Source organism: Zea mays, chromosome 9 (genome assembly GCF_902167145.1).
Source record: "Zea mays cultivar B73 chromosome 9, Zm-B73-REFERENCE-NAM-5.0, whole genome shotgun sequence".
NCBI lineage: Eukaryota > Viridiplantae > Streptophyta > Magnoliopsida > Poales > Poaceae > Zea > Zea mays.
The window spans coordinates 37,035,519-37,046,005 of NC_050104.1; positions in this window are offsets into that span (position 1 = coordinate 37,035,519).

A 10,487-nucleotide genomic window follows, 5' to 3' on the forward strand; every position below is an offset into this window, starting at 1 on the left:
CTTCTGCGCGCGCTGGCGCGCATTCAATGCGCTGCAGGTAGCCGTTGGCGCCGAGATATCCGTTGCTCCGTTGTCACACCGGACAGTCCGGTGCACACCGAACATGTCCGGTGAATTATAGTGGACTAGCCGTTGGAGATTCCCGAAGTTGGCGAGTTCCTGAGGCGTCGTTCCTTGGAGCACCGGACACTGTCCGGTGTACACCGGACAGTCCGGTGAATTATAGCGGAGCGCCTCTGGATTTTCCCGAAGGTGACGAGTTTGACTTGGAGTCCTCTGGTGCACCGGACACTGTCCGGTGGTGCACCAGACACTGTCCAGTGGCACACCGGACAGTCCGGTGCGCCAGACCAGAGGTCCCTTCGGTTGTCCCTTTGCTCTTTTGTTGAACCCAAAACTTGGTCTTTTTATTGGCTAAGTGTGAACCTTTGGCACCTGTATAACTTATACACTAGAGCAAACTAGTTAGTCCAATTTATTTGTGTTGGGCAATTCAACCACCAAAAATCATTTAGGAAATAGGTGTAAGCCTAATTCCCTTTCAATCTCCCCCTTTTTGGTGATTGATGCCAACACAAACCAAAGCAAATATAGAAGTGCATAATTGAACTAGCTTGCATAATGTAAGTGCAAAGGTTGCTTAGAATTGAGCCAATAACTACTCATAAGATATGCATGGATTGTTTCTTTGTTTTTAACATTTTGGACCGTGCTTGCACCACATGTTTTGTTTTTGCAAATTCTTTTGTAAATCTTTTCAAAGTCATTTTGCAAATAGTCAAAGGTAAATGAATAAGATTTCGAGAAGCATTTTCAAGATTTGAAATTCTCCCCCTGTTTCAAATGCTTCTCCTTTGACTTAAACAAAACTCCCCCTAAATGAAATCCTCCTCTTAGTGTTCAAGAGGGTTTTGAGATATCAATTTTGAAGTACTACTTTCTCCCTCTTTTGAACATAATAGGGTACCAATTTGAAATTTCCAATTGAAAACATTTTTAAAAATAGGTGGTGGTGCGGTCCTTTTGCTTTGGGCTCTTACTCTCTCCCCCTTTGGCATGAATCGCCAAAAACGGAATCATTAGAGCCCTTTTGTAATACTCTCTCCCCCTTTGGTCATAAGTAAATGAGTGAAGATTATACCAAAGACGAAGTCCTTTTGCTTTTGAACTCTCTCCCAAAAGATGGAGAGATGCGCGGAGTGACGGCGAAGGATGAGTTGCGGAGTGGAAGCCTTTGTTTTCGCCGAAGACTCCAATTCCCTTTCAATATACCTATGACTTGGTTTGAAATAGACTTGAAAACACATTAGTCATAGCATAGGAAAGAGACATGATTAAAGGCATATGAATGAGCTATGTGTGCAAATCAACAAAAGAAGTTCCTAGAATCAAGAATATTTAGCTCATGCCTAAGTTTGTTAAAAGTTTGTTCATCAAGTGGCTTGGTAAAGATATCGGCTAATTGATCTTTAGTATTAATGTAAGAAATCTCGATATCTGCCTTTTGTTGGTGATCCCTTAAAAAGTGATACCGAATGGCTATGTGTTTAGTGTGGCTATGCTCGACGGGATTATCCGCCATTTTGATTGCACTCTCATTATCACATAGAAGAGGAACTTTGGTTAATTTGTAACCATAGTCCCTAAGGGTTTGCCTCATCCAAAGTAGTTGCGCGTAACAATGGCCTGCGGCAATGTACTCGGCTTCGGCGGTAGAAAGAGCTACCGAATTTTGCTTCTTTGAAGCCCAAGACACCAAGGATCTTCCCAAGAACTGGCAAGTCCCCGATGTGCTCTTTCTATTGATTTTACACCCCGCCCAATCGGCATCCGAATAACCAATCAAATCAAATGTGGATCCCCTAGGATACCAAAGCCCAAACTTAGGAGTATAAACTAAATATCTCAAGATTCGTTTTACGGCCTTAAGGTGAGCTTCCTTAGGGTCAGCTTGGAATCTTGCACACATGCATACGGAAAGCATAATATCCGGTCGAGATGCACATAAATATAGCAAAGAACCTATCATCGACCGGTATACCTTTTGGTCGACGGATTTACCTCCCTCGTCGAGGTCGAGATGCCCATTGGTTCCCATGGGTGTCTTGATGGGTTTGGCATCCTTCATTCCAAACTTGCTTAGAATGTCTTGAGTGTACTTCATTTGGCTTAGGAAGGCGCCCTCTTGGAGTTGCTTCACTTGAAATCCTAAGAAATACTTCAACTCCCCCATCATCGACATCTCGAACTTTTGTGTCATGATCCTACTAAATTCTTCACAAGTAGACTCGTTAGTAGACCCAAATATAATATCATCAACATAAATTTGGCATACAAACAAGTCATTTTCACAAGTGAAGCCATTAGTGATAAGGAAATCCCTAAGGCATTCATACCATGCTCTTGGGGCTTGCTTGAGCCCATAAAGCGCCTTAGAGAGTTTATAAACATGGTTAGGGTACTCACTATCTTCAAAGTCGGGAGGTTGCTCAACATAGACCTCTTCCTTGATTGGTCCATTGAGGAAGGCACTTTTCACGTCCATTTGGTAAAGCTTAAAGCCATGGTAAGTAGCATAGGCCAATAATATACGAATTGACTCAAGCCTAGCTACGGGTGCATAGGTTTCACCGAAATCCAAACCTTCGACTTGGGAGTATCCTTTGGCCACAAGTCGTGCTTTGTTCCTTGTCACCACACCATGCTCATCTTGCTTGTTGCGGAAGACCCATTTGGTTCCTACAACATTTTGATTAGGACGTGGAACTAAATGTCATACCTCATTCCTAGTGAAGTTGTTGAGCTCCTCTTGCATCGCCACCACCCAATCCGAATCTTGAAGTGCTTCCTCTACCCTGTGTGGCTCAATAGAGGAAACAAAAGAGTAATGCTCACAGAAATGTGCAACACGAGATCTAGTGGTTACCCCCTTATGAATGTCCCCAAGGATGGTGTCGACGGGGTGATCTCGTTGGATTGCTTGATGGACTCTTGGGTGTGGCGGCCTTTGTTCCTCATCCTCTTTGTCTTGATCATTTGCATCTCCCCCTTGATCATTGCCGTCATCTTGAGGTGGCTCATTTGCTTGATCTTCTACTTCATCAATTTGAGCTTCATCCTCATTTTGAGTCGATGGAGATGCTTGCGTGGAGGAGGATGGTTGATCTTGTGCATTTGGAGGCTCTTCGGATTCCTTAGGACACACATCCCCAATGGACATGTTCCTTAGCGCGATGCACGGAGCCTCTTCATCACCTATCTCATCAAGATCAACTTGCTCTACTTGAGAGCCGTTAGTTTCATCAAACACAATGTCACAAGAAACTTCAACTTGTCCGGAGGACTTGTTAAAGACTCTATATGCCCTTGTGTTTGAATCATATCCTAGTAAAAAGCCTTCTACAGTCTTAGGAGCAAATTTAGATTTTCTACCTCTTTTAACAAGAATAAAGCATTTGCTACCAAAGACTCTAAAATATGAGATATTGGGCTTTTTACCGGTTAGGAGTTCATAAGATGTCTTCTTGAGGATTCGGTGTAGATACAACCGGTTGATGGCGTAGCAAGCGGTGTTGACCGCCTCAGCCCAAAACCGATCCGAAGTCTTGTACTCATCAAGCATGGTTCTTGCCATGTCCAATAGAGTTCTATTCTTCCTCTCCACTACACCATTTTGTTGTGGGGTGTAGGGAGAAGAGAACTCATGCTTGATGCCCTCCTCCTCAAGGAAGCCTTCAATTTGAGAGTTCTTGAACTCCGTCCCGTTGTCGCTTCTAATTTTCTTGATCCTTAAGCCGAACTCATTTTGAGCCCGTCTCAAGAATCCTTTTAAGGTCTCTTGGGTTTGAGATTTTTCCTGCAAAAAGAATACCCAAGTGAAGCGAGAGTAATCATCCACTATTACAAGACAATACTTACTTCCGCCGATGCTTATGTAAGCAATCGGGTCGAATAGATCCATGTGGAGCAGCTCAAGCGGCCTGTCGGTCGTCATGGTGTTCTTGTGTGGATGATGGGCACCAACTTGCTTTCCTGCTTGGCATGCGCTACAAACCCTGTCTTTCTCAAAATGAACATTGGTTAGTCCTAAAATGTGCTCTCCCTTTAGAAGCTTATGAAGATTCTTCATCCCAACATGGGCTAGTCGGCGGTGCCAGAGCCAACCCATGTTAGTCTTAGCAATTAAGCAAGTGTCGAGTTCAGCTCTATCAAAATCTACCAAGTATAGCTGACCCTCCAACACTCCCTTAAATGCAATTGAATCATCACTTCTTCTAAAGACAGTGACACCTACATCAGTGAAAAGACAGTTGTAACCCATTTTGCATAATTGAGATACAGAAAGCAAATTGTAATCTAATGAATCTACAAGAAAAACATTGGAAATAGAATGGTCAGGAGATATAGCAATTTTACCCAATCCTTTGACCAAACCTTGGTTTCCATCCCCGAATGTGATAGCTCTTTGGGGATCTTGGTTTTTCTCGTAGGAGGAGAACATCTTCTTCTCCCCTGTCATGTGGTTTGTGCACCCGCTGTCGATGATCCAACTTGAGCCCCCGGATGCATAAACCTAGAAAACATGTTTAGTTCTTGACTTTAGGTACCCAAATGGTTTTGGGTCCTTTGGCATTAGATACAAGAACTTTGGGTACCCAAACACAAGTCTTAGATCCCTTGTGCTTGCCCCCAATATATTTGGCAACTACTTTGCCGGATTTGTTAGTCAACACATATGATGCATCAAAGGTTTTAAATGAAAAGCTATGTTCATTTGATGCACTAGGAGTTTTCTTCTTAGGCAACTTAGCACGGGTTGGTTGCCTAGAGCTAGATGTCTCACCCTTATACATAAAAGCATGATTAGGGTCAGAGTGAGACTTCCTAGAGTGAATTCTCCTAATCTTGCTCTCGGGATAACCGGCAGGGTACAAAATGTAACCCTCGTTATCCTGAGGCATGGGAGCCTTGCCCTTAACAAAATTAGACAATCTTTTAGGAGGGGCATTAATTTTGACATTGTCTCCCCTTTGGAAGCCAATACCATCCTTGATGCCAGGGCGTCTCCCATTATAAAGCATACTACGAGCAAATTTAAATTTTTCATTCTCTAAGTTATGCTCGGCAATTTTAGCATCTAATTTTGCTATATGATCATTTTGTTGTTTAATTAAAGCCATGTGATCATGAATAACATTAATATCAACATCTTTACATCTAGCACAAATAGAAACATGCTCAATAATAGATGTAGAGGGTTTGCAAGATTTTAATTCTATAACCTTAGCATGTAATATGTCATTTTCACTTCTAAGGTTAGAAATAGTAACATTGCAACCATCAAAATCTTTAGCCTTAGCAAGCAATTTCTCATTTTCAACTTTAAGGCTAGCAAGGGTAATGTTCAATTCTTCAATTTTAGCAAGTAGATCATTATTATCATTTCTAAGATTGGGAATTGAAACATTACAAGCAATAGAATCAACCCTAGCTAATAAATTGGCATTCTCATTTCTAAGGTTGTCTATAGTCTCATGGCAAGTGCTTAGCTCACTAGATAATTTTTCACATTTCTCACTTTCTAGAGCATAAGTATTTTTAACTTTAACATGCTTTTTGTTTTCCTTGATTAGGAAGTCCTCTTGGGAGTCCAAGAGATCATCCTTCTCATGGATGGCACTAATCAATTCATTTAATTTCTCTTTTTGTTGCATGTTTAAGTTGGCAAAAAGAGTGCGTAGGTTATCTTCCTCATCACTAGCATTTTCATCACTAGAGGACTCATATCTAGTGGAGGATTTAGATTTAACCTTCTTCTTTTTGTCGTCCTTTGCCATGAGGCACTTGTGGCCGACGTTGGGGAAGAGAAGGCCCTTGGTGACGGCGATGTTGGCGGCGTCCTCGTCGTCGGAGGAGTCGCTAGAGCTTTCGTCGGAGTCCCACTCCCGACAAACATGGGCATCGCCACCCCTCTTCTTGTAGTATTTCTTCTTCTCCTTTCTTCTCCCCTTCTTGTCGTCGCCCCTGTCACTGTCACTAGATATAGGACATTTTGCAATAAAATGACCAGGCTTGCCACATTTGTAACACACTTTCTTGGAGCGAGGTTTGTAATCCTTCCCCCTCCTTTGTTTGAGGATTTGACGGAAGCTCTTGATGACGAGCGCCATTTCCTCATTGTCGAGCTTGGAGGCGTCGATTGGTTGTCTACTTGATGTAGACTCCTCCTTCTTCTCCTCCATCGCCTTGAATGCGACCGGTTGTGCTTCAGGTGTGGAGGAGGTGCCTTGCTCGATGATTTTCTTTGAGCCTTTAATCATTAGCTCAAAGCTCACAAATTTTCCTATGACTTCCTCGGGAGACATTAGCTTATATCTAGGATCACCTCGAATTAATTGAACTTGTGTAGGATTGAGAAATACGAGGGATCTAAGAATAACCTTGACCATCTCATGGTCATCCCATTTTTCGCTCCCGAGGTTGCGCACTTGGTTCACCAAGGTCTTCAAGCGGTTGTACATAGCTTGTGGATCCTCCCCTTGGTGAAGCATGAAGCGACCGAGCTCCCCCTCGATCGTTTCCCGCTTGGTGATCTTTGTCACCTCGTCTCCCTCGTGCGCGGTCTTGAGTACGTCCCAAATTTCCTTCGCACTTTTTAACCCTTGCACCTTATTATACTCCTCTCGACTTAGAGAGGCGAGGAGTATAGTAGTGGCTTGGGAGTTAAAGTGGTGGATTTGGGCCACCTCGTCCGAGTTATAGTCTTCATCCCCTACGGATGGTACCTGTACACCAAACTCAACAACATTCCATATACTTTTGTGGAGTGAAGTTAGATGAAATTTCATTAAATCACTCCACCTAGCATAATCTTCACCGTCAAAGGTTGGCGGTTTGCCTAATGGAACGGAAAGTAATGGAGTATGTCTAGAGGTACGAGGATAATGTAAGGGAATCTTACTAAACTTCTTACGCTCATGGCGCTTCGAAGTTATGGAGGGCGCGTCAGAGCCGGAGGTAGAAGGTGATGAAGTGTCGGTCTCGTAGTAGACCACCTTCCTCATCTTCTTAATTTTGTCGCCACTCCGATGCGACTTGTGGGAAGAAGTCTTCTTTTCCTTCTTCTTCTCCTTCCGCTTCTCCTTGTTGCGGGACTGTCCCGATAGAGCTTTCTCGTTGCTTGTAGTGGGCTTTTCGCCGGTCTCCATCTCCTTCTTGGCGTGATCTCCCGACATCACTTCGAGCGGTTAGGCTCTAATGAAGCACCGGGCTCTGATACCAATTGATAGTCGCCTAAAGGGGGGGGTGAATAGGGCGAAACTGAAATTCTCAAAATAATCACAACTACAAGCCGGGTTAGCGTTAGAAATAATAAAGAGTCCGAGAGAGAGAGGGCGCAAAACAAATCACAAGTGAATGAAGAGTGTGACACGCGGATTTGTTTTACCGAGGTTCGGTTCTCGCAAACCTACTCCCCATTGAGGAGGCCACAAAGGCCGGGTCTCTTTCAACCCTTACCCTCTCTCAAACGGTCCCTTGGACCGAGTGAGCTTTCTCTTCTCAATCACTTGGAACACAAAGTTCCTACAAGGACCACCACAAGATTGGTGTCTCTTGCCTCAATTATAAGTGAGTTTGATCGCAATAAGGAATCAAGAAAGAAGAAAGCAATCCAAGCGCAAGAGCTCGAAAGAACACAAGCAAATCTCTCTCACTAGTCACTAAAGCTTTGTGTGGAATTTGGGAGAGGATTTGATCTCTTGAGTGTGTCTAGAATTGAATGCCTAGCTCTTGTAAGTGGTTGGAAGTGTGAAAACGTGGATGCTATGAATGGTGGGTGGTTGGGGGTATTTATAGCCCCAACCACCAAACTAGCCGTTTGGTGGGGCTGACTGTCGTATGGTGCACCAGACAGTCCGATGCACACCGGACATGTCCGGTGCGCCAGCCACGTCACCAAAGCCGTTGGGTTCCGACCGTTGGAGCTCTGTCTTCTGGGCCCGCCTGGATGTCCGGTGGCGCACCGGACATGTACTGTAGAGTGTCCGGTGCGCCAGCATGGGCGTGCCTGACTTCTGCGCGCGCTGGCGCGCATTCACTGCGCTGCAGGTAGCCGTTGGCGCCGAGATATCCGTTGCTTCGTTGTCACACCGGACATGTCCGGTGAATTATAGTGGACTAGCCGTTGGAGATTCCCGAAGCTGGCGAGTTCCTGAGGCGCCGTTCCTTGGAGCACCGGACGCTGTCCGGTGAATTATAGCGGAGCGCCTCTGGATTTTCCCGAAGGTGTCGAGTTTGACTTGGAGTCCTCTGGTGCACCGGACACTGTCCGGTGGCACACCGGACAGTCCGGTGAGCCAGACCAGAGGTCCCTTCGGTTGTCCCTTTGCTCTTTTGTTGAACCCAAAACTTGGTCTTTTTATTGGCTAAGTGTGAACCGTTGGCACCTGTATAACTTATACACTAGAGCAAACTAGTTAGACCAATTTATTTGTGTTGGGCAATTCAACCACCAAAAATCATTTAGGAAATAGGTGTAAGTCTAATTCCCTTTCATGGGCAACACATGCTAAGACCCATTCATTTTTACATTTAAAATATTTGAAATTTCAAAACGTGAAACGTCCCTTGTGGGTTTTAGTATTTTGGATGACAACACAATTAAAGGACTAACTGAGGTGTTAAATGTTGAGTAGGTTTTTAGTGTAAAGCTTACAAAGTTCAACACAGAGAGTAGAGTGTGATATTCTATATAAGCTAAGGTGAATATGGATTATGGGTATTGTTGGTACCTTGAGAATGGAGTACCCTATTCTACTGTATCAAAGCATGAATCCATGTGGTTAGCTCTAACCGCGCGCTAAGGGGCTAAGCAGGCCGACCCCTCAGACCTAGTTCCGCATAATCAGGCCACTGACCGCGGGCACGTGTGATGTTTAGACCTCCTTGTGTGCCTTTCGAACACCAATCAATGTGGGCCTAGGGCTTCAGCTGCCCCGCACCCTTGGAGAAGGCCCTCCATACAGAAAGGGTTCTTGTGCCGCCATGTGTCCTCTAGTACGAGGCACAAGCCTTCGAGTAGAAGCAAGCCTCCTATCTGCTGGCCCACTTCCTGCATTTAATGTAGGACGACCCTGGCATGCTCTACCATGCGTAGAGCGCAACAGACGTCTGACAGAACGGACAGCCCAACAAGACCACTCCATGCGTTGCCGAGGCATACAACGGCATGGCCGCAACATGCGCATTTAATGCCTACTCAGGATAACGCGGGTTATCGAGGCGATTATCTCATATGTGTGGCGATGACATCATGAGGTGCCGCTCGGTCGGCAATATGTCCGCTATAGTATGGGTTGGAGATGACAACACAGAGATATCGCATTAACTTCTGCACACTTAAGTCGGCCCAGCCCCAACAACGTCAGCATACCAAGAACATCCCGCTACAGGCCCAGGCCGACAAACGGGATGAAGAACATATCTGGTCAGAAGATACACGCGACGGACGAGGAGAAAGAGATCTTGTCCACCATTGCACTTATACCTCCTTGTTGTATCTATTTAATACTAGAACATTGGGCCCACCTGTCGGGGTCCAACTCCCCTGTAATGAGCCTCCCTTGGACTATATAAGGGATGGCACATGCGGTACAAGGGGACATTCATACATTCACATTGGAATCCCCATGGAGGCATCTCCAACTAGTCACAAGCTTTTTGAAGCTCTTAACAATACAACACACGAGTGGAGTAGGGTATTACGCTATGGTGACCCGAACCACTCTAAACCCTCGTGTGTTCTTGCGTTCATCCACTTGATTAGAAAAACCCTAGGCTACCCCTGTTCTCCGGATTAGGCGGGTAAATTCTGCCATCCGGGTGGAGTTTTCTCTTGAACAGGTATCACAGGTGAAGGATGGACATTGACTAAGTGGGACTCATTGTGCATGGCTTGGAGATAGTTCATTCAACAAAGGACGAAGGCAAGAAGGACTTCGAGTACTAGAGCAAGGGAGAAGGTCAAGAGGACTGATGTACCTGAAGCCAAGGTGAAGAAGATGGTCTTGCTAGAGGTCAAGGTTGATCAAGCTGATAACAGACATGGTGCATTAAGGACCATGACATAAGGACATGACTTACAACCGTTGAGGTAATTCATATTAGTTTATGGTTTAAGTAATAAGGCTCAAGATCCTAGCTCGAGTAAAGCCTTTGTCACAAGAACAAGCAGAGGTATCAAAGTCAGAACCTAGAAAGGACAAAAGAGCTAAGAACACTTTGATTCAAAGTTTGGGTCACTCCTGAGTTTGGAAAGGTTCTTAGTGACCATAGGAAGATTAGAACTCATAAATGGTGAAGTTAGAACCTAGAAAGGGCAAAAGAGCTAAGAACACTTTGATTCAAAGTTTGGGTCACTCCTGAGTTTGGAAAGGTTCTTAGTGACCATAGGAAGATTAGAACTCATAAATGGTGAAGATTCGATT